Source organism: Papio anubis, chromosome 4, assembly GCF_008728515.1.
Source record: "Papio anubis isolate 15944 chromosome 4, Panubis1.0, whole genome shotgun sequence".
Lineage (NCBI taxonomy): Eukaryota > Metazoa > Chordata > Mammalia > Primates > Cercopithecidae > Papio > Papio anubis.
Window position 1 is genome coordinate 164,713,075 of NC_044979.1, and position 23,644 is coordinate 164,736,718.

A 23,644-nucleotide genomic window follows, 5' to 3' on the forward strand; every position below is an offset into this window, starting at 1 on the left:
CAAAAATCCTATTGTTTTCTTACTTGGAAAAATGTTAAAATATATTTATTAGAAAGTATGCTTTTAAATATTTTTTAGTCTAAAGAAATATTGCTGCTTCTCAGAGTTTTGGCAAATATTGCTTTTCATTTGTTCTTCTTTTCCTGTCTCTTCTTTCTTTTCACTCTCTTACCATCTATAGATTTAAATTACATGTCATTTTATTATTCTTCACTATATTAACTAAACTCGCTTTTTATGTTAGTTCAAAAAGATGGATGTGTGGAGTATTTTAAATTTGGCTCTTAAAAAAAGCACAGTATATTACAGATTAGAAAGTTATTATTTTTTCTGACATCCAGCAAGCACCATTTCTCTGTTCTTAAGCTATCTGACAGCTTGGGGACAGATACGAGCCTTTGATACAAACTGGGCCAGAGTATTCTTTCCTGAGACTTTTCAAACTAAAGCTAGAAGAGAGGTGCCCCCTGTATTCGTCAGCTACTGCTGCGTAACAAAGAACTATAAAATCAGAGTCACTTAAAACAGTGAGCATTTATTTACTTCACATCTCTTCAGGTCTACTGAGTGGGCTCCACTGATCTCAGCAGGCCTGCTCATATGTCTTTAGGCTGGCAGTGGGTGGTTTGATTTAAGGATGACTCTAGTCCACACTGCATGTTTGCACATCTGTTACCTATGTCTTTGCTATGGTTTGGATACTTGAGCCTTCCAAGTATCATGTTGAAATTTGATCCTCAATGTTGGAGGCAGGGCCTGGTGGGAGGTGTTTGGGTCCTGAGGGAGGATCCCTCATAAATGGCTTGGTGCCATTCCTGTGGGGATGCGTGAGTTCTCGTGAGAGCTGGGTTTTGAAAAGAGCCTGACACCTCCTCCTCTTTCTGTCTCTTGCTTCCTCTCTCACCACGTGGCTCCCCTTCACCTTCCACAATGAGTGGAAGCAGCCTGAAGCCCCCATCAAAATGAGATAGATACCAGTGCCATGCCTATAAAACCTGCAGAACTGTGACCCAAATAAACTTTTTTTCCTTTATAAACTGCCCAGCTGCAGGCATCTTTTTTTTTTTTTTTTTTTTTGTAGCAACGTCAAAACAGATTAAGTCAGTCTTTAACCTTTCAGCAGACTAGTTGGGGAATATTCCACAAGAGAGCAAGTGAGAACCTGCAAGGTCACATAGACCTAGGCTGTGAAGGTCATATTATGACTTCTACTCTTATGCCATTGGCCAAAGTAAGTCAAATGAACAAGCACAAACTCAAGGCACAGGCATACATCACCCGCTAGGAGGCCATGCTAAGGGTGTGGATACGTGGAAGGGTGAAGAACTGGACCAGTCTTTCAATACCACAGCCCCTTTCTTCGGGCATGGAGCTGCTAGGAGTAAGCCCCACATGCAGACATCTGTCTCTGGTAGGAGAAGACAAAGCCAAGATCTAGAGAGATGCAGTGGAAGACAGGATGGGAGAGGGTCCCGATCATTTTCTAGTTATTAATAACATCTTTGGCTGTGCTTAGATGGCTGCACTTGGGAGGTTTGGTTAATCATCTTTTTTGTTTGTTTGTTTGTTTACTATGAGGTAGGCTACTCCACGACCCCTCCAAACTCTTCTTTCTTGCATTAATTAGTATAAATTGCATTTCTGCTACTTGCAACCAAAGGGTTATGACCCATATATACTATTTTTTCTAGATCAGAGGGGGTTTTTATATCAAAAGTCGCTGTCCCTATCCCAATGGAAAGCTTTTTAAGTTGATTTTTAGGAGGATAAAATCTTTCATATTGGAAATAAACATTATCACCTATATTTCACAGGTTATTAGTTTATTAAGTTAAACAGAACGACATAGTTTCAAATAAAAGTGTTACTGAATTTGCAGTAAAAATTACACATAATTAGCGTAAATTAGAAAAGGTATATAAAATGGTTGGCACAAGGCAATAACATCCCTACTTTTAACCCATGAATTTTATCCCTAGGAATTTACCTCAATAAAGTAATCTAACAGATGCAAATGCTCATATGCATGAAACAATTTATGACAACTGTCATAATAATAAATTAAAGGGACATATCTAAATTAAGAGAATGCTTTAACAAATTATGTTAGTTTATCAGGATGGAATATTATGTAGTCTTTAACTATGTTAATTATAGTTAATTAAGAAAATTATATAAAATTTCAAAATTTGTTTATGACATAGTACGTGAAAAAGCAAAACAAAACGCAAAATTACATGGACATCCAGACTGTGTATATGTGATCACTCTCACTTTATACATGCAAACACACACAACACACACAAACCCACACAACCATTTTCTTTTTGTGTGCAGTAGACCAAAAAAAAAAAAAAAAATTTCAAATCTACCTGTCATTTTCTCTTGTTCAGCTAGGAGACATACATCATCTTTGATTAAAATTATTCTTCACTGGGTTATTTATGCAAAGCCAAAATTCTATTCTAGACTCAAGAAGCTCGAGCCAGACATCCTGAACAGCTCTGAATAAAATTATCAAAGGCTGAATTTGTCATGTGCAGAATTGCATCTTTGCAGGATTATGATGCTGTTGCCTGTGGGTGAGGATGTGATGGATAACACCCTTACTTGCAGTGAGGGTAAGGGGAGTTGGAGAAGGTAACCTGGGGACTGGTGGCTCATGGGGACTAGGGGAGGCCACATAAAGAGGAAGCCAGTGGAGAGGCATGGCTGATGGACTCAACTCCAAGAGCAGTGATAGCTCATATCCAGTACTGTATTTTTCTTCCTCTCCATTATAATTCCCTCATTATTCTCAAGCCTCCAGGAAATTGTCTTAAATGTTTATCCAGATATTTGCTATACTTTTGGAAATTAAGGGAGGAGCCTGCAACTCTCCTTGCATAAAACGAGAGTCTGTCTTGCGTGAAAAAGTGATAAGAAGATATTCAGTAGAGATCTGAGGGAAAATCTCGGAGCAGAGGTCCAGAATAAGTTAAGTGTGGACTGCATAAGAATTCCATTGGTATGGGAGACTGTATTTCTGTTTGCCAAATATTTTACTTTTCCTCCATCTTTTGCCATGGAAGGAGTTTACTCTTCAACTCTGCCAGACTCAAGAGAGGCCATGCGATTTGCTGTGGCTGATGAAATGGGAGCAGCAAAAACGTGTGTCATTTCTGGGAACCAGTGCACTGTTCTCTTTGTCTCCCTTCTCTCACCCTGGGCCTGATAATGTTCCAGCTAGACGTTGCTCTATCATCGTGGAACCTAGAGTGAAGTTTGGGGAAAGCATCAAAGCCAGAGCCAACTTTCATTCAACATGTTTTGTGAGTGTGATGGTTAATTTTGTGTGTCAACTTGACTGGATCATGGAGTGGCCAGATATTTGGCTAAGCTTTTCTGGGTGTCTGTGATGGTGTTTCCAGATGAGATTTGCATTTGAGTCAGTGGACTCCATAAGATAGATTTTTCTTCCCTGAATGGAAGGGTATTAGCCAATTTGTTGAGAGCCTGAACAGAACAAAAGGTGGAGGAAGGAGAATTCATCTCCTCTGCCTGACTGTTTGAGCTGGGATATCACTCCTTCTGCCCTCAAACTGAGACTTAACATCATCAGCTCCACTTGTTCTCAGGCTTCGGGTCTGAAACCAAACTACACCGTCAGCTTTCCTGGTTCTGCAGCTTGCAGATGGCAGAGCATGGGACTTAGCCTTCGTAATCAAGTGAGCTAATTCCTCAGAATACATCTATCTGTGTTAGTCCATTCTCACACTGCTATGAAGAAATACCTGAGATGAGGTAATTTATAAAGGAAAGAGGTTTAATTGACTCACAGTTCTGCATGGCTGGGGAGGCCACAGGAAACTTACAATCATGGCGGAAGGTAAAGGGGAAGTAGGTACCTTCTTCACAAGGGCGGCAGGATAGAGTGAGTGCAAGCTGGGGAAATGCCAGGCGCTTATAAAACCATCAGATATCATGAGAACTCACTATCACAAGAACAGCATGGGGGAACCGCACCCATGATCCAATTACCTCCACCTGGTCCTGACCTTGACACATGGGGATTGTGGTGATTACAGTTTCAGGTGGGATTTGGGTGGGGACACAGAGCCAAACCATATCACTATCTCTCCCCCTTATCCCCCCTCTCTCTGTTAAATCCTTTTTTGGTTCTATTTCTCTGGAAAACCCTAAATACTGTGGGAAAGAAGTAAACCTTTGTGTTGTAAGCTGCTGAGACTTTGGGGTTATTTGTTACTATAGCATGATCTGGCCTATTCTAATTTATACAATGGGATTTTTTTTTTTTTTTTCTACAAACACTAAGGAAGTAGCAGGTGGAAGGCTGGACCTTATGTTGCCATCAGTAGGGGGGTTTCTATGATATGAAGACCTATGAGCCTTTTGGGTTACTCTTTGACTTGCACTTGGGCTTTGATGTTGATGCCAAGCAGTATATTTATACTCCTCTAAAATGTGTTTTTCTCTCTATAAATGGTATTTTGTTAACTTTCACCAGCTCCAGTCTCAACTTTTGCCTCTAATTTTTCCCATAATATTCACTAACTCTAGTGATAGCTGTCTATGCACATTGTACTGAGACTAATTCAGAGAGTGTGTTGGATGAATTTTGATTTGATTTGTATGTAACTGTCAAAAACTGTATTTGAGAAAACAGTTTCACCCTTGGCAAAACCTGGAAGTCTCTATGTTAACAGTTTTCCCAATTTTTATTTTAGGAAGCCATTCTGCATATTATGTTTTTAAATAAAAGGATTTGACTTTAGGCTGACAATTTAGCATTTAACCGCTGTCTCCGTGCCAATTCCACAAGAGCAGGGATCTAGATTAATTAGAGAAAGCTCATTGGTTTCTGATGGAGGGGGCATTCATAGAAACAACCCGCTGACAACTAAGGAACTACTGCGATGGGATGGGCAGCCTGCAGCTTCACTCGGCGGGCAGCCTCCACAGGTACTTTAATTCCTCGCTCTTCTGGCCAGGTGTCTCTTGGTAAAGGCAGGTAGAGGAAGCAAAGCAATTACCTAGATAATTAAGGAAAAACAAACCTGTATGTGGCAATCAAGGAAAAACAAACCTGTCTGTGGCAGGTAACTTGGGGAGCTGCTTCTAATTTTCTAGGCAACTATTTTCATTCTTCACTTCCCTGGTGTCAGCAGGAATCTGAGCTACATCCCAAGAGCAACTTGAACAATGACAATGGTCTCAGTTGGCAAACCCGGCCTCATAGGAGCTTCCCTCCTCATTGATCTAGAGTTTGAAATAGCTTTGTCAGATCTCAGGGGCGTGCTCCTACTGATTTACGGCAAAATCTCAATAACAGCTGTGAAAATGTTTATCCATTTGTGAAACTTCAGAAAGCGGGTCTAGCATATCATTCTTGCCTGGTGATTCTGGGGCAAGGTGAGAACTGTACCCTCACAGGCCGGGTGAGTAAGATTCTAGTTGTGGTGGAGGCCAAGGAAGAAGACGTACTATTTGTCAATCTCTCTAGGAGGCATTTGCTGAACCTTCCCCTCCTACACCTTCCTACAAGGCAGCTCCGACGACTTCTACTTTACAGATGAGAAGATGGAGCCTCCACAAGGCACACAGCTGGTGAGTGACAAAACCAGAATTCAAACCCAGGTCCATTTGATTGTGACATTTGTTTCCACTACCCTAGTGGCTCTGGGAGAAGGCAGGACCCCTATATTTCTGTAAAGTCCCATAGTTGTTTCTAGTGTCATCCGGGTTGGAAGCTGTACGTTAAGTCAGTGGTTCTCAGACTTTAGCATGTGTTAGTATTTCCTGTTACGCTTGTAAAAACACAGACTGCAGGCCCCACACTTAGATTTCGGACTCGGTAGGTAGGTCTGAGTTGGGACCCAGAAATTTGCATTTCTAACAAGTTCTGAAGTGATGCTGATGCAGGGGGCCTGGGCACTACACTGTGGGAACCACCACTGCTGCATTAAGGTGAACTCAGAGCTGAATCTGACGTGCAAATCTACGTTAATGGAGATGACATCAGATATCTGCAAAGTCACTTAATAGAATGGTTGAGACTAAGTCTTGAATAATATTAAAACTAACACATCTAAAAAGACTATGTCCATCACAGGTGGATGGTCAGAATAGAAGCATTACATAATGGGGTAGAAAATGTAGCTGATGCTATTCATCTGGAAGGAAGAAGTGATGTAAGGGTCAATTTTCACCTTTGCTTTGAATTCCCTGGACAGCAAGCAATCATATGAGCATTAATTTGATTTATTTTTTCAGGTGTCATATCTGATTTCAGATACATACAACGGTCTCAAGTGTGTTTTTCACGACCACCACTTTGTAGTCCTGTTGATGCCGCTGGTGTTGAAGTCTATGTGAATGGCGCCCCCTGGTGGAATGGAAAAGGTAGTGTATTACAGTCCGTTGTAAATGAATGACCTAGGGTTGTTATCATGCTCAGCTGGTAGAGACCACTCCACTCACCTTAAACTAGCGAGCCTGAGGACCAGTCCCGGGGAACCATGAGAGCGTGATCTCCCAGAGCCCTGCCCTTGAGAAGGGTTCTCCTCAGCAATACTCCAACTGACCCCAGACCTAAAAATTCTTAAATTGTGAAAACGGTAGAAGATGGTTAGCAAATCCATATGCTATCATGATATATATCTTTCTTCTTAGTTGCGTGGGATGAAATGATGCCAAGATTTGACTTACAGAGTAGGGATTGTGACTGAAGCCTTTGGACAGGTATTTAGGCCCTTTTTAGTGTCCCCTCTTGTCTAGAGAATGGGACGCCGGGAATGTCAGATGCTTTTCAGCCTCTCCCCTGCTCTTACGCCTAGAAACAGGAGCCCCACAAAGGTCTGTCATTCCTCAGGGCTGACGAAAAGCCCTGTGGCTCAATGGCCAGAAGCATGTCTTTGTGGCCAAGTAAGAAGTCTCTTGGTTTGAACTCTTTGGTGTAGAGACAGATTCTTCTACCAGTGGTGTAAAACCCTAAAGAGGCTCTGCATAAGACCTACCAATGCCCTGTGTCTCATGACACCCTGCCCCCACCACTGGAAGGCCACGCCATCCTGCTTCTCTGTGATCTGCAAGTTTCCCAGCAACACCTGGATTCGAAGCTCAAGTCCACCACTTAATAGCTATGGACCTAATGTATCAGATGTTATAAGGATTACAGAGAAAGAGGTATAGATAAAGCTGGTAGCAGTGACTGACACATCTTTACATTACATAATTCTGACATGCATTATTATTGTAGTTTTCTGTTATTCAGACATACTTGTTAAGAAGGCGCTGGGGACAATTTGTACATGCTGGGTATAAAAGGGCTTGGAAAGTATTTCACGAATGGAGTTAGCATTGAGGAGTCCAATCCATGTACAATGGGTAGAATTAGAGAGGCATTGAGGGTAGTTTATTAGTCTGTTTTCAAACTGCTGATAAAGACATACCTGAGAGTGGGTAATTTATAAAGAAAGAAGAGGTTTAATGGCCTCGCAGTTCCATGAGGTTGGGGAGGCTTCACAATCATGGCAGGAGGTGAAAGGCACATCTTACATGGCAGCAGCCAAGAAAGAATGAGAGCCAAGCAAAAGGGGAAACCCCTTATGAAACTATCAGATCTTATGAGACTTATTCACTACCATGAGAACAGTATGGAGGAAACTGCTTCTATGATTCAATTATCTTCCACCAGGTCCCTCCCACAACACATGGGAATTATGGGAGCTACAATTCAAGATGAGATTTGGGTGGGGACACAGCCAAACCATATCAGGTGGTTACGTAAGAGAGCCAGTAGAGAGGTATGAACTCCAGAGGAGATAACTCACCTGGAAAGTAGGCAATCAGGAATATAGGATCCCAGTACGATAAAAAAAGAAAAAAAAGAGGCTGTGGGTATGGGAGGCATATCTCAGAGAGAAGAAACATTACTGTTCGTGCCTGTGAAACTCAAGATTTCCCCTTGCTCTTAAGGGTGCTCTCCCTCTGATGAGAGTTGTTTACACTGCTGACTAGAAACTATTAAGGTTTAGAAATCAATTTGTGTGGGTTGTGGCCAGCATTTAAAAAACAGAACAGAATATGAAACATCAGTGTGCGTTGCACATAGTGAGTAAATATTACTTTATGAAACTTTCATCAGTTACGCATGTACGTGTGTATAGGGGTATGATGTGAAGTGTGTTATTCCTTTGGGTCTTGGTACAAGGAGTTGAGAGCTGCGTCTCTAGTGAATTCACTGCGGTGGGGAGCAGGATGGGGAGTTTTCTCATGTCTGCTCTTGCGAGGTCCTCTTGACTATTTACTTTCCAGGATGGTTTTCCCCATCAGCCTTTTCTGAGGGTCTGAGTCAGTTTGGGCTGCTATAACAAAGTACCGTAGATTGTGTGGCTTAGAAATTACAGATATTTATTTCTCACAGTTCCAAGATTAGGATGTCAGCATGGTCGGGCGCTGATGAGGACCCTCTTCCGGGTCACAGCCTGCCGTCTTCTTGTATCTTCAGAAAGAGAGAAGAGCCAGTGTGGTGGCTCATGCCTGTAATCCCAGCACTTTGGGAGGCCGAGGCAAGTGGATCACTTGAGGTCAGGAGTTCAAGGCCAGGCTGACCAACCTGGTGAAACCCCATATCTACTAAAAAATACAAAAAATTAGCTGAGCATGGTGGCGTGTGCCTCTAATCCCAATTACGTGGGAGGCTGAGGCAGGAGAATCATTTGAACCTGGGGGGTGGAAGTTGTGGTAGGCCAAGATCGTGCCATTGCACTCCAGCCTGGGCAACAGAGTGAGACTTGGTCTCAACAAAAGAAAGAAAAAGGAAGGATGGAAGGAAGGGAGGGAGGGAGGGAGGAAGGAAGGAAGGAAGGAAGGAAGGAAAGGAAGGAAAGGAAGGAAAGGAAGGAAGGAAGGAAAGGAAGGAAGGAAGGAAAGGAAGGAAGGAAGGAAAGGAAGGAAGGAAGGAAGGAAGGAAGGAAGGAAACTCTCTGGGGACTCCTTTATAAGGTCACTAATCCCATCAGAAGGGACCCACCCTCATGACCCGATTACCTATCAAGGTTCCATTTTCCAGAACCAGGCAGGGCATTTTGGTATATAATGCATTTCCATTAAATAGAAGTAACGTGAAAAAAATTCATATTACATTTACTGTCAGTAAGAGTTTAGTTGCAGAAACCCCAGAATTTATTGAATTTCTAACTTTTTTTTTAAAAAAAGTATTTTAAAACTGTATCTATATTATTTGGCTATTTTAGTAAATAACTCACCATACTTGTGTGTAAGTGCGAATTCTTGAAGTTTTTTATTTTTTCAAATGGAATCTGTTAATTTACCATCATAGAAATAGGATTCCCTATTGTAAAAAATTCAGCTGGTAAAAACATGTACATTAAATGCACCTTCAGGTTTTTTTTTTTTTTTTTTTTTAAGAAGTAGAAGTTACTGTGGAAGGCCGGGCACAGGCAGATCATTTGAGGTCAGGAGTTTGAGACCAGCCTGGCCAACATGGTGAAACCCCATCTGTACTAAAAATACAAAAAAATTAGCCAGGCATGGTGGTGTGCGTATGTAATCCTAGCTACTCAGAAGGCTGAGGCAGGAGAATTGCTTGAGCCTGGGAGGTGGAGGTTGCAGTGAGCAGAGATCATGCCATTGCACTCCAGCCTGGGTGACAGAGTGAGACTCTCTCAAAAAAAAAAAAAAAAAAAAAATAAAAATAAATAAATAAATAAATAAAGAAGTTACTGTGGAAGGGTGCAGGGGCCTGTTACCATAAGAAGTGGTAAAGACAGTGTCTCTGCCCTGAGCACCATCCAGAAATACTCCCTAAACCTCTTGTCGCTATGACGTTTTGAACGGGCCATGGGGGTAACACTCACATTATCAGTGGGGATGGCCTCTTGTTGAGGTTGCCAGAATCAATGCCCTCCTTTATCCTCTTGGTCCTGTTCTCTGCACAGCCTTCCTTTCCTGATGCTCCCCAAGCATCCCTGATGCTCTGACCACTGTGTTGATGTATCTGTTTCCCTGGCTAAAGGCCTCAGTGATTCTCCCTGTAGTCCACTTAGGTGACTAACATGGAGGTGTGACTCTGACATTCATAGCTCCCTTGTGGCTCTAACTTATCAGGAAAAGAGTAGCCTCTTCTCATCAGGGCTACTTTTGCTTTGATTCCATCTTTCAGGTTCTCATGACTTCCCAATTCAGACAAAGCTTGGCACAAATTACCCAGTGCCTAGACAGGAAGAAAACATCAGCCTGCCTGAAAAACTACTGTATCCCAAATCATTTATTCTTGGCAACCACCAGTTGTGGGGGCGGGGGGGGGGGTCGCCCTGACTCTCTCACTTTAGAGTGAGGTGACATTCAAAATTCGTATTTAATAACTGGTTGTCTTGGGTGCCTAATCAAATCAGTGACTGACCAATCAGTGTGGCCAAACCATTGCGTACTGGCTCAATATCAGATTGGGCGGGAGCCCAAACAGACAGGTCTCTGGGCCATGTTTCCAGTAGATTAGTTTTGTTTGATATGCAGGGTAATCTTGAAATATGGTATGTGTTTGAGTGCCTTTAGGCTAAACAGCCATTCTTCAATTACCAGTCTCCTGTCTTGTTCCCTGTCCTAGAGTTGGCTGGCTTTACTCATTTATGTTACCCTGGGTTGCTGAAAAGCATCTGCTTGTGCTAGGCTGCTCTAAACCTTTCCTTGTGGCCTGGTCTCTATCCGGCAGCTGACAGCTCCAATTTGTTTCTTACCACGTCCTCTCAGCTTGTCTCCATGTGCGTAGGCCTTCATACAAAAGGAATTATGTGAAGCCCCCCAGTCGTGGGGCCTAAATTTCCATAGAGGTAGCCTCCCTATTCTGAATCTGAATTATACCAATATTTCTGTGGCACATTAAATGATAATTGATTTGGAATGAGAGACTGCATATACAAAGACAATGGCCAGACCGTATATGAAAATAGAACAGCTTACACCTACCCGCCCAGAAAACCAACTCCTTGTTTCTAACAAACAGCCCAGGAAACCAGCCTGCTTTAAGTCAGACTTGGAGGGGGTCAGATGCTATCTCAGGCAACGGTCTAGGAATTAACAATCACTTCTGGAACAATTGGTCTAAAACGGCCAGGACTTGAAGAATGACTGACAGCTTCCCTAATTTTTGTCCCCTCTTCCAACTTAGGACCAACCAGAGAAAGGCAAATATGCAACAGGATACCAGTTTCTAGCTAGGCGGCCCACAGCTTCACCATGCCAGCTGCCTGCAATCAGGGCACACGGGAAGCCTTCCCCTTTTTCCACTGTAAGGCTTTTCCACTCTGCCTGCCTTTGAGTTCTTGGCCAAAATGCAACTGATGGTGGCCAACTCCCTTGTTATAGCAAGCCCTGAATAAGTAGACTTTTCTTTTTTCCTTTGGTTTGTATTCATTTAATTTCCACAGAAATAAATTCAATTATATTTAGATAATCAAAATAATAGTAAAGGCCATTAGCAAAATGGCAAAATAGAGAGGAAAAATAAGACTCTTGTATTCCGTAAAAGTTTAAGAGGAGTCTGTTTTTCAGGATGCTTTGAATCTCCTCCATGGATCACTTCTCCAATTTTTCCTGTCGCCACAGAAATTTACAGTATTAATAAAACAACTCATGTTAAAATGTTGAACTTTGCTACTTCCAAACTGAAAACTTTTTGAAGCTTAAGGCAGTTATTTCTGCAAAAGATGGCTTTGGGTTTATTAATTTAAAAGAATGCAGGAAGTATTTGAAATATTGTCATCTGGGTGACTTACATTTATAAATACTCTACTGTCTCACCATAATTAAAATAAAATGAAAAGAGTTTGAAATATACTTAGAGCTTAAAACATGAAAATAATTCTTTTTAACATGAATAATTATCCTACCAGTTTTATAATCTAATACAAATCAAAGTAAAAGAAAAATGCTAGATATTTAAATTATGAGAAATCCTATGAATTCTGGGAACTTAGAAACGTTACCTACATATTTGTATTCCAGAATCCTCATTCTAGAAATTCTTTCCTCAAAGATGTTGCAAAGAAGCGGAGCCAATGGGTGTCTTTTTCAATATGACCTAAAACATACAAAGCTCTCTATGAAGCATGCCTGGTTTGGAATCCAAATTTAACAATAATTTACATCACATTTGAACTGGGATGCAGACTAGAAATCCATAGGCTTTGCCTGTGTTTTTCTTATTTATTCCTCTAAAATTAGAGTAGGCTGGGTGCAGTGGCTCACGCCTGTAGTCCCAGCACTTTGGGAAGCCGAGGCGGGCGGATCACGAGGTCAGGAAATCGAGACCATCCTGGCTAACATGCTGAAACCCTGTCTCTACTAAAAAAATACGAAAAAACTAGCTGGGTGTGGTGGTGGGCGCCTGTAGTCCCAGCTACTCGTGAGGCTGAGGCAGAAGAATGGCATGAACCCGGGGAACAGGCCTTGCAGTGAGCCGAGATTGTGCCACTGCACTCCAGCCTGGGTGACAGTGCAAGACTCTGTCTCAAAATAAATAAAATAAAATAAAATAAAATAAAATTAGAGGGTTTTTTTTTTTTTTTTCTCTCGTTGCCCAGGCTGGAGTGCAATGGCATGATCTCAGCTCACTGCAACCTCTGCCTCCCGGGTTCAAGCAATTCTCTTGCCTCAGCCTCCTGAGTAGCTGGGATTATAGGCACCCACCACTGTGCCTGGCTAATTTTTGTATTTTTAGTAAAGACAGGGTTTCGCCGTGTTGGTCAGGCTGGTCTTGAACTCTTGACTTTGTGATCCACCTGCCTTGGCCTCCCAAAGTGCTGGGATTACAGGTGTGAGCCACCACACCCAGTCCCAACCTTTATGATTCTTAACTCTAGGCAGAGAGAGGTAGAGGACAGAATACTGTAGAAACTTTGTTGTATTTTCTAACTTTTCAGGAGTCACTTTAGCATTGACCATAGTATCCTTTAAACATATGCATATTACTCATATTCGATTTTTAAATTGTAAATTCTTCAGAGAATTCCCCAAATACTCCCTTTCTGGGTGTCTCCATTGGTTGGTGTATTTTGAAGAAACGGACATTAAAGGTGTTCAATGCATACTTTTTGGCAAATCGATTAAATGCAAACCGATTTTATATTAGGCTCAATTTGGAAGACAAGTGTGCTGAAACAGTAAGTCACTTAACACTTATTTTGTATTATTTGACTTACTGCTCCCTATTCTTTTCTAGAGTTAATTCACATTGACTATATATCTTTTGATTTATTAATTATTCCCCTGCCTCTTGTGTAAAATGAGAATATCTCATATTCACTTCATCTCAGGGTTTTTTTTTTTTTTTTTTTGAGATGGAGTCTCACTCTGTCGCCCAGGCTGGAGTGCAGTGGCACAATCTCAGCTCACTGCAAGCTCCGCCTCCTGGGTTCACGCCATTCTCCGGCCTCAGCCTCCCGAGCAGCTGGAATTACAGGCGCCCACCACACGCCTGGCTAATTTTTTGTATTTTTAGTAGAGACGGGGTTTCACCGTGTTAGCCAGAATGGTCTCGATCTCCTGACCTTGTGATCCACCCGCCTCGGCCTCCCAAAGTGCTGGGATTACAGGCGTGAGCCACTGCGCCCGGCCTGATCTCAGGTTTTTATGGATTGAATGGAGCTACAATGTTCCCCCAGATCTGCCTGTCCTTTGCAGACATGAATCTTCTCCGCTTTTTTCAAGTTTGGTGTTTATCACAATCACCTGGAGGGCTGGTTATAACCTGGAGTGCTAGGCCCTGCCCCTAGAGTTTCTGATTCTGTGGGCCTGGGATGGGGCCCAAGATTTTATTGCATATATAATAAGTCGCCAGGGATGCTGATGCTGCCAGTCTCAGGACCACACTTTCAGATCTGCCGCTATTGTGCCATTTACAAATTAATATGAATTCCACAGCACACTTGTATGTGTGTGCGTGTTGGGGTGTGTGTGTGTGTGTGTGTGTATAGGTGGTGGTGTTGGTGGTAGGAATAGAGGTAGTGTTTCACCAGGCAGGACCTGGCCATAGAAAAGGTTGTAGGTGTAGGGCATTGTGAGAAAGCCACAGAGGTCCTGGAAAGAACCCAGGTCCCAAAGGCATAAGGATGAAGGGAAGAGAGAAAGAAAAACTGACATGTTCCTGACAGCTGGATGCTTCTCCCATTTAGATTTCTCTGAACTGAAATTCTAGATGGTTTAATTACTCCATAAGGTTTGCTAAATTGCCACATCTCAGTCTCACATACAATGCTGGTATCTACATTCTATGCTCTCAGACTATGCATTAAAACTGTGCACTGGTGGAGTAAGCTAGGTAAATATTTGTACATTTGACTGCACACAGCTACTGCTTATGTTTTCTTGTTCTTTTGCTCTATCTTAAGGAATCTGTGTGAGTCAGCCAGTTAAAATGAGTCAGCCAGTTAAAATGCTGGCTGGGAGGTAATTAGCTGGGAATTTTAACCCCATCATAGTCATTTACCAGCTTGAAGAATGAAGTGGATGGGCACTTTAGTGAGTCTAGCAACCTGTTTCTTTCTCTGTCAAATGCAAGAAATTCTTTGTGAGTTGCTGGATGTCTCAAATTATATTCTGGAGCTTATTCTGAAAACAGGCAAATGTCAGTCCAATAGAACATCAGCGCACATTGATATATAAAGTTGCAGGGAGATGAAAGGCTCTGAAAGAACTCTATGAGTGTCTGGTCTTAACACTCTCTTAGGTTTTGATGGTACATTGTCTTTTTCGTTTCAACTCTGTTTTAAATTTTTTATTATGTAAATTTTTAGACATACCCAGAATTAGAAAGAATAGCATAATAAAACTTGATGGTACCATTAATTCAGTCTCAATAATTGTCAATATTTTGCCAATTGTGTTTAGTCAGTCCCCACTCTTGGTTTCCTTGTGGTCTGGTCTCTATCTGGCAGCTATTAACTCCAATTTGTTTCTTACCACAATCTCTCAGCTCGTCTCCACGTACGTAGACCTTCATCCAAGTGGAATTGTGTGAAGCCTCCCCTGGCTGTGGGGCCTATATTTCCATAGAGGTAGCCTCCCTATTCTGGATCTGAGTTATACCAAGATTTCAGTGGCACATTAAATGATAATTGATTTGGAAATGAGAGACTGCATAAACAAAGACAATGGCCAGACCGTATATGAAAATAGAACAGCTTACACCTACCCGCCCAGAAAACCAACCCCTTGTTTCCAACAAACAGCCCAGGAAACCAGCCTGCTTTAAGTCAGAGTCGGAGGGGGTCAGATGCTATCTCGGGCAATGGTCTAGGAAGTTAACAGTCACTTCTGGAACAATTTGTCTAAAATGGCCAGGACTTCACAAATTTTACTGGTAAATACTTCAGTATGAATCTCTAGCAGATAAGGGCTTTAGGACAATATAACCACAATACTATCACCATACTTAAAAAAATTATTATTTTAAATATCATCAGTCCATGTTCAAATTACCTTGTCTCAACAAATTTTTTAATAGTACTTTTGTTCAAATCAGGACCCGTACAAGCTCCTTTGCTGACTTTGGTCGATATATCTCTTAAGCCTCTATTATTATTTAACACTTTCTCCTCCCCCTTTTTTTCAAACCATTTATTTGTTGAAAATATGCCATTTTTCCTGTTGAATTTCCCACATCCTGGTCTTATGTGATTGTATCCTGTGGTATTGTTTATATACTTTCTATATAGCCCATAGTTCTTGTTAACTGGTAGTTAAGTCAAGAGACACAATTAAATTTAGGTTTCTTTTTTTCAGGGGCAAGAATATTTTATTGGCAATGTTTAAATCAACAGAGACCCAGTGTCCACTTGTCCCACTTTTCATGATGCTAAGGTTGATGGGTTTAGATGTCATCATTCACCTGTCATCTGTTTTCCCATCAACTACCATTTATGATTATTGCCGAAATCCGTTGTCTTGGTAGGGGTTGCAAAATGACATATTTCTGATTATTTTGCTCATAATCATTGATTTTTAATTAGAATTCTTCTATGGAGAAGAGCTTTCCCTCACATCTATTTGATTAACCTGAAGCACAGTTCATAAATGAGAAGCAAGATAAATCCTGCATTCTGTACCTTTATTTATCCAATTTCAGAATAATGAGCCCAGCAATAGCCAAAAATGATTAGTGTGGTTTTCATTTTTCAAAATATCATTATGAACTTACAGATTTGATATACATATTCACATGTTATCTATTAATATACTAAAAGATTTGATATATATCTAAAATATTTAATATATTTCAATCAATGAGTTTCAGTTGACAATCCATTGCAATGAATGCCAGATTTATCTCCACGTTGTTTAATAGAATTGCTCTTAAACTCAGTGTAAAACTGCTTTCCTACTATCTTGTTTATTTTTGAAATGCAACTGTACTTAGAGTTAAAATATTCTTATTGTAGAAAATTTAGAGAATAAAGCCCCACATAAAGATGAAAGTGAAAATCACCTGTATTCTTCCCACTCAAAAAGATTTCCCTTTATAAATGTCAAATTTCCCTCTATTGTTTTGCTCTTATATGTATCATTAAATACTCTTCAGCCTGTCATTATAATCACTCCCTCAGAAGTGCTTTCAACCACCCCTCATCTTCGCCTCATTGCACGTGTCTAGCCAAACCTCAACCCTCTTCATCTCTGCACCTGTGTCTGTTACTGGAAACTATTAACTGAACCGTTTCCTTCATTTGATGATCTAAAGCCTCCACAGGCATGCACTGTGACCCAGAAACCTTCCTGTGTTTCCCATAACTATTCATATGTTCTCCTCAAACCCTCCCCCAACCCTTCCCTCTTTAGTCCTCACTGGGCTATTGACCTTGTTCCACACTTCAGTGAAGTAAAAACCTTCAGATGATAACTCTAACATTCCTGATGAAAACGTAACAAAAACTTATCTGCAGGTAGTGCCCCCCTTCTTTCCTCCTGGTGCAATGGAGGGCATTTTCTTTCTCGTAGCAAAGTCCAGTCCCTCCCCTTCTCTGCATCCAATGCTCTTTGACCTTTTAAAACACTTCACTCTGTTTATCTTCTCTTTTTTCTTTTATCAACTTCCCCTTATCATCTACTGGATCATTTCTGTAACCATATTCTAATTTACCAACCCTATCTTAAAAACAACACCAACAACAAACACAGTCACTTCTTTGGTTCCCTGTCTCCCTGAAGGTACCATCCATTTCTGTATTATTCTGCATTGCCAGACTTCTCAAGAGTTGTTAACTATATGAGTTCCGCTTTTTTAACTCATTTTTTTTTTTTTTTAATTCCAGTCTGGTTGCTCTCCAGCCCCATCACTGTACTAAAATTTCTTGCCTCAGGGTCACTGGAAATCCACATAGCCACATGCAATGTACACTTCTCTGTCTTCATCTTACCCTTTCAGCAGCATTGGGTGGAGTGGACCATTTGTTTGTTGAAATACTCTTCCCTTGGTTATCATCAGGCCATTGTTTCTCTGCTTTCCAAACTCACTGGCTTCTCGCAGCTAGCTTTTCAGCCAGCTTCCATTTCTCCTTTTAAGTGTTGACAGTACTGGGTCCTCTTCTCTTCTCCTGTTACCGTTTTTCACTGGGTGATTCCATTAATTTGCAGCTTTAAAAATCTCATTAGGACTCAAGACTCCAAAGTTTATACCTTCAACCCATTTTTTCTGAGCACCATATCCGGCTCTGCTTACTTGACAGTTCAACCTGGATGTCCTACAAACATCTCAAATTAAACATGTCCAAGATAGAACTTCTCATTTCCCCTCCATGAATCAATTCCTCCTCTATCTGTCCTATGCCAATAAATGGCAGCATTATCCATCAGTTGCCCAATTCAGAAATCTGAGTCAGTCCCGATTTTCCCTTTCCCATAACTCCCATATATCAGGTGCAGCAACCCCATTTGATTGTTCCCCCTAAAACATCTTGACTGTCAACTTTTCTCTGTCTCCATGGCGAACAGACTGGCCATGGCTCATCCTTCACCTGTACTATGTCAACACCTCTTTGATGGGTCTTTCAATTCATACTTATTCTCTACAATCCATTTTCCACATTATGAGCAAGAACATAAATTAAACCTTACATTAAAACTTCAGTGGCTTTCATTACATGTGTAATAAATCCAAACTCTGTACAAGGGCTGGATGGCTCTACAGATCCTGTCTCCCGATGTCTCTCCAGCCTCAGGCTAAGCTACTCCCTACACCAGAGTCACTCTTACTCAAACACACTTAAATCTTCCTGCCTCAGGCTGTTTGTATCTGCTGTACCCTCTGCTTAAAATGCTTTTCTCCCTGCTATTGCCATGTGTGACTTCTTATCCATAGGAAATCAGCTTAAATATTGTCATGTTGAAGCTTTTTCTTTTCTTTTTTCTTTTTTTTTTTTTTTTGAGACAGAGTCTCGCTCTGTTGCCCAGGCTGGAGTGCAGTGGTATAATCTTGGCTCACTGCAAGCTCCGCCTTCCAGGTTCAAGGGGTTCTCCTGCCTCAGCCTCCCAAGTAGCTGGGACTACAAGTGCACGCCACCACGCCCAACTAACTTTTGTATTTTTAGTAGAGAGAGGGTTTCGCCAGTTTGGCCAGGCCGGTCTCAAACTCCTGGCCTCAAGTGATCTGCCCGCCTCGGCCTCCCAAAGTGCTGGGATTACAGGTGTGAGCCTGGCCCATGTTGAAGCTTTTTCTGACTGGTGTAATTAAAGTATGTCTCCCTCAGTTATTTTCTATTTTATCTTCTCGATGATTATATTCATAGACATTTTCACACTATATAAATATTTATGATAATCATGTGTTGCTTAATAACAGGAATATGTTCTGAGAAATGCATCTTTGTCATTGTGCGAACATTACAAGTGTATTTACACAAACCCAGATGGTATAGCCTACTACACACCTAGCCTATGTGGTATAGCCTATTGCTCCTGGGCTACAAACCTGTACAGCATGTTACTGCCCTGAATACTGTAAGCAACTGTAACACAATGGTATTTATGTATCTAAACATAGGAAAGGTACAGTAAAAACATGAAATAATCTTAGGGGACCACTGTTGTATAAGTGGCCTGTCTGGAATGTCAGTATGTGATGTGTGACTGTATTTGTCTTTTTTTTTTTTTTTTTTTTTCTGTTTTCCATACTGAATGTGTTATAGGAAAGGGGTCTGGATCCAGACCCCAAGAGAGGGTTCTTGGATCTCGCACAAGAAAGAATTCAGGGCAAGTCTGCAGTGCAAAGTGAAAGCAAGTTTAAGTAAAGGAATAAAAGAATGGATACTCCATAGACAGAGCAGCCCCGAGGGCTGATGGTTGCTCATTTTTATAGTTATTTCTTGATGATATGCTGAACAAGGGGTGGATTATTCATGCCTCCCCTTTATAGACCGTATAGGATAACTTCCTGATGTTGCTATGGCATCTGTAAACTGCCATGGCGCTGGCAAGAGTGTAGCAGTGAGGAAGACCAGAGGTCACTCTTGTCGCCTTTTTGGTTTTGGTGGGTTTTGGCTGGTTCCTTTACTACAATCTGTTTTATTAGCACAGTCTTTATGACCTGTACTTTTGCTGACCTCTGATCTCATTCTGTGACTTAGAATGCCTTAGCCATCTGGGAATGCAGCCCAGTAGGTTTCAGCCTCGTTTTACCCAGCTCCTATTTAAGATGGAGTTGCTCTGGTTCACACGCCTCTGACAAATCTAATCTTTGTGAGAGTCGAGAATATATTATTCACTTTCAATTCTTAGTGTTTAGCTTAGTGTCTGGCACATGGTACACTGTAATCATTTGTTGTATTAATAAAATAATTCTACATTATTGTTTTTAGTGGCAAACGTTTTCTGAGTTCTTACTGTTTACAGACCCAAGCCTGGTTCTTGAGAATATGCTGTTGAATAAGACAACCTGGTTCTTGAGAATATGCTGTTGAATAAGACAACCTGGTTCTTGAGAATATGCTGTTGAATAAGACAAGATGCTCCCATCTACCAGAGGGTACAATTGTGTACCTAGGCAGATACAAAATAAGCATGCTTTTGTACAAGTAGATTCAAAATCATATAATGCAATTAATTTTATAGAAGTATAGAGCACTTTTGGATGAAAGAAAAAGGACACCTTGGGGCCACATTTATTTTAATAAAACTCTCATTTGACACAGGCTCCTTCCAATTTTTTACTATTTTATACATCTTTATAGATGTATATTATGTATAATCTATACATAGTCCCTAGAATGGAATCTTAGGACTTACTGGGTCAATGGTCATTAAATAATTTTGAAACTTGGGATTTCATTGCCAAATTTTGCTTTTCTAATATTAAGTGGCATATTTCCTATTTTCAAAGTGTTTTTGCCATCATTGACATCATCATAATTGAAAATTTGACAGTTTGTATGAGAAAATAGTGTCTCATTATTTTAATTTTAACTGCAATGATTATTAGTGAAGTAAAACTTCTCTTGAACCTGTATTTGCCATTTTGTATTTGTTTCTCAGATTGCTTCATGTTCTTAACTTATCTTTATATTAAGGGGTTCATGTTTTCCTTGATTTATAACATTTCTTTATATGTTATAGAAACAATGATGTTATGATATATGACTTGATTATATCATTATATATGATAATGCTAACTTCATTATCATATATGATCTAAGTATATTTTCCCAGCTCTTCATTTACTTTTAATTTTTGTTGTCTTTATGTTTTTGATGTTGAAGGATTACATATTTAATCTTTTAAATATCAAAGTTTTAATTTAGAACTTCTTAGAAAGACTTTTTCTGCCTAAGATTATGAAAATAATCATCCATCACTTCTAGCACTTACCTGTTTTCATTTTTTTCATGGCTGAAAATTGATTTTGGTGTAAAAAGTAAAGTGGAAATGAAGGTTAATTGGTTTTTCCAAAGAACATTGCCCTTTACACACTTTTTCTCCCTAATTTGACCTACTAAAATTATTTGAATATAGATGGGAAACCTCAATTTTTAGCTACGCAAAGACCACTCCTGAATGGTTGTTATTCATTTTCCATGCTCTTTGGTGGAATGTTTGGCATATGACTGAGTTACAAACAATGGATGCAGGCCGAAGTCATAGGTATAACTTCCAGAAAGTATACTTGGAGGGTAGGGATTGTGCATCTTTCTCCTTTTTCCTTTCTGCAGGGTAAATTCCAGGCATCATATTTTTAGCTGGAGAATCCATATTGGCGAAGGACCACACACACTAGGATAGCAATGCAGAAAGCTCAGCATATCTGGGGTCCCCAGTGACTCTGTGGAACTTCTACGTCCGCCCAGACCGCCTGCTTCTGACTTTCCCCCGCTTTTTTTTCATGTCAGATGTTTAATGTGCCAATGATGGAACAAGGTTTGAGGCAGGCACATCTCACACATGAGTGTGAAAACCCAATCATCACACTTACAAACCACAAAATGGTCTACCTCTGGATTTTTTAGAATAAGAAATCAAAACCACAGGTTTTAAAGCCACTATTAATTTAGTTTATCTTAGCTGTTTCAGTATCATGTTATTTAATAGTTTGTATTTTTACTCTACTTCGCAGTTTTTATTGTCTTATATTTTCTGAATTTGAGCCATATTTTGTTTGTTTCAGTTTCTCATGACTTGGAAGTTACATAGCCTCCTCAGAGTCTTCTAGTAATTGACTTTAAATTTTAAAGATACATTCTTTAACACATTTTTCTGATCATGTGTCCTCATTCGAAATAGCATGATAAATATATTGCACTTCTGTATTTGTCTTCTACCATGCTGGATTTTGCTAATACAACCCATGTAATTACTCTTAAATTATTTATAATCATTTCATATATTTTTTCTTTTAAGTTTACTTTGTATCATTTGTATTTGTGTTTGTAATAATGCTCATTTAGACTAAATTCACCACAGGAATAATTTCAGTTCTTGATACTATTTATTTTCTAATACAGTGCTCTCAGGCTTGTGATCTTAATTTTTCTTTCCATCTTTTTTTTTTTTTTTGTCTTTGAGACAGGGTTTTACTCTGTTACTCAGGCTGGAGTGCAGTGGCACAATCTGGGCTCACTGCAACCTCCACCTCATGGTTCAAGCAATTCTCAGGCTTCAGCCTTTGGAGTAGCTGGGATTACAGGGGTGCACCAGCACACCAAGCTAATTTTTGTATTTTTAATAGAGGGGATTTCGCCATGTTGGCCAGACTGGTCTCGAACTCTTACCCTCAAATGATCTGCCCACCTCGGCCTTCCCAAGTGTTGGGATTACAGGCATGAGCCACCGTGCCTGGCCTCTTTCTTTCTTTTCTTAAAGACATTTTTAGGATAACTTTTTTTTTTCCAAGAAAGGTATTATTATAAGCCCTTATATAAGATCTTAGGTGTTTAAAAATATTTTTCCTGTTGTCTGAATTGAAAATTCTTAGTTTCCACATTTTTTTTCCTTAAAACTCTGTAAACATTTCATGTGTGTGTATATTTAAAACTTAATTCTATACAGAAGTATAAGATCATCTTGACTTCGTTTTTTCTTAGTGACCAGGTGTTTTCCAAGTGAATGTTTGCACGATGTCTTTCTGTTTTGTAGTTATAGTTTCAGAATGTTTTATGTGTAATTTATATGTTCATCTATTTATTTTGTGGATCATGGGGAGCGAGTCTTTTCGCTTGCACAGTTAAGACTTTTTCAGCTTAAAAACATTTTCTTTGTTCCTGGTTTTGGTTATTGCTTTGCTTGTAATTATCTTGGTATTCTCCTAAGAAAGACACTAAATTATTTATTTGGCTTTCCAAACTCTCCTTCAAGATCATCTTCTTGCTCATCGTTTGTATCTTTGTTTTTACCTTCTCTTTTAAAAGGTTCTGAAATTTGCCCTCCACCAGATGCCTTTGATTTGTCGTGGTGACATCTGCTTTGCATGTGCTCTTTTTCCCTGCTATTAGCCTTTCAGTCTCTCTCCTCTGACCCTTCCTGCGCACGTCATCTGCCTCCTTTTAGTAAGTAGTGTGTTATTATTATGATTTTAAAATCTCGGCTTGAGTTTAATTTAATTTCATCTTTTCATCTCTTCTTGAGTTCATGTCAACCTATTCCCTTTCTGTGGCTCTTTGAAGAAGCCAGGCTGTCTTGTGGCTCGTTGAAAGCACCTAGTTTCCTAGAGCTTAATTCTGATTCTTTCAGTAGATAATTCTCAGAGATTGGCTCTGTCTCTGAGTCTATAGTTGTTGTTCCCTTTTTCCTAGTCTCATATTGTTTGCAAGGCTTCAAGCTCTCTTTTTAAAATTTTAATTTAATTTTATTTTAAGTTCCAGGATACACGTGCAGGACATGCAGGTTTGTTACATAGATATACATGTGCTATGGTGTGTGCTGCACCTATCAACCCATCACCTAGATGTTAAACCCCTCACACATTAGCTATTTATCCTGATGCTCTCCCTCCACCTCCCCCACTCCCCAAACAGGCTCCAGTGTGTGTTGTTCCCCTCCTAGTGCCCATGTGTTCTCATTGTTCAGCTCCCACTTATAAGTGAGAACATGGAGTGTTTGGTTTTCTGTTCCTGTATTAGTTTGTTGAGGATAATGGCTTCCA

General features: G+C 40.3%; 1 non-coding gene across 1 annotated transcript; it reads right to left on the reverse strand.

The window, feature by feature from the left end:
- Positions 1-21,389: 21,389 nt before the first annotated feature.
- On the reverse strand, positions 21,390-21,493 carry LOC116274801. The gene has a single exon (XR_004183573.1). It is a non-coding gene; the product is annotated as a small nucleolar RNA U13 (small nucleolar RNA).
- Positions 21,494-23,644: the final 2,151 nt, after the last annotated feature.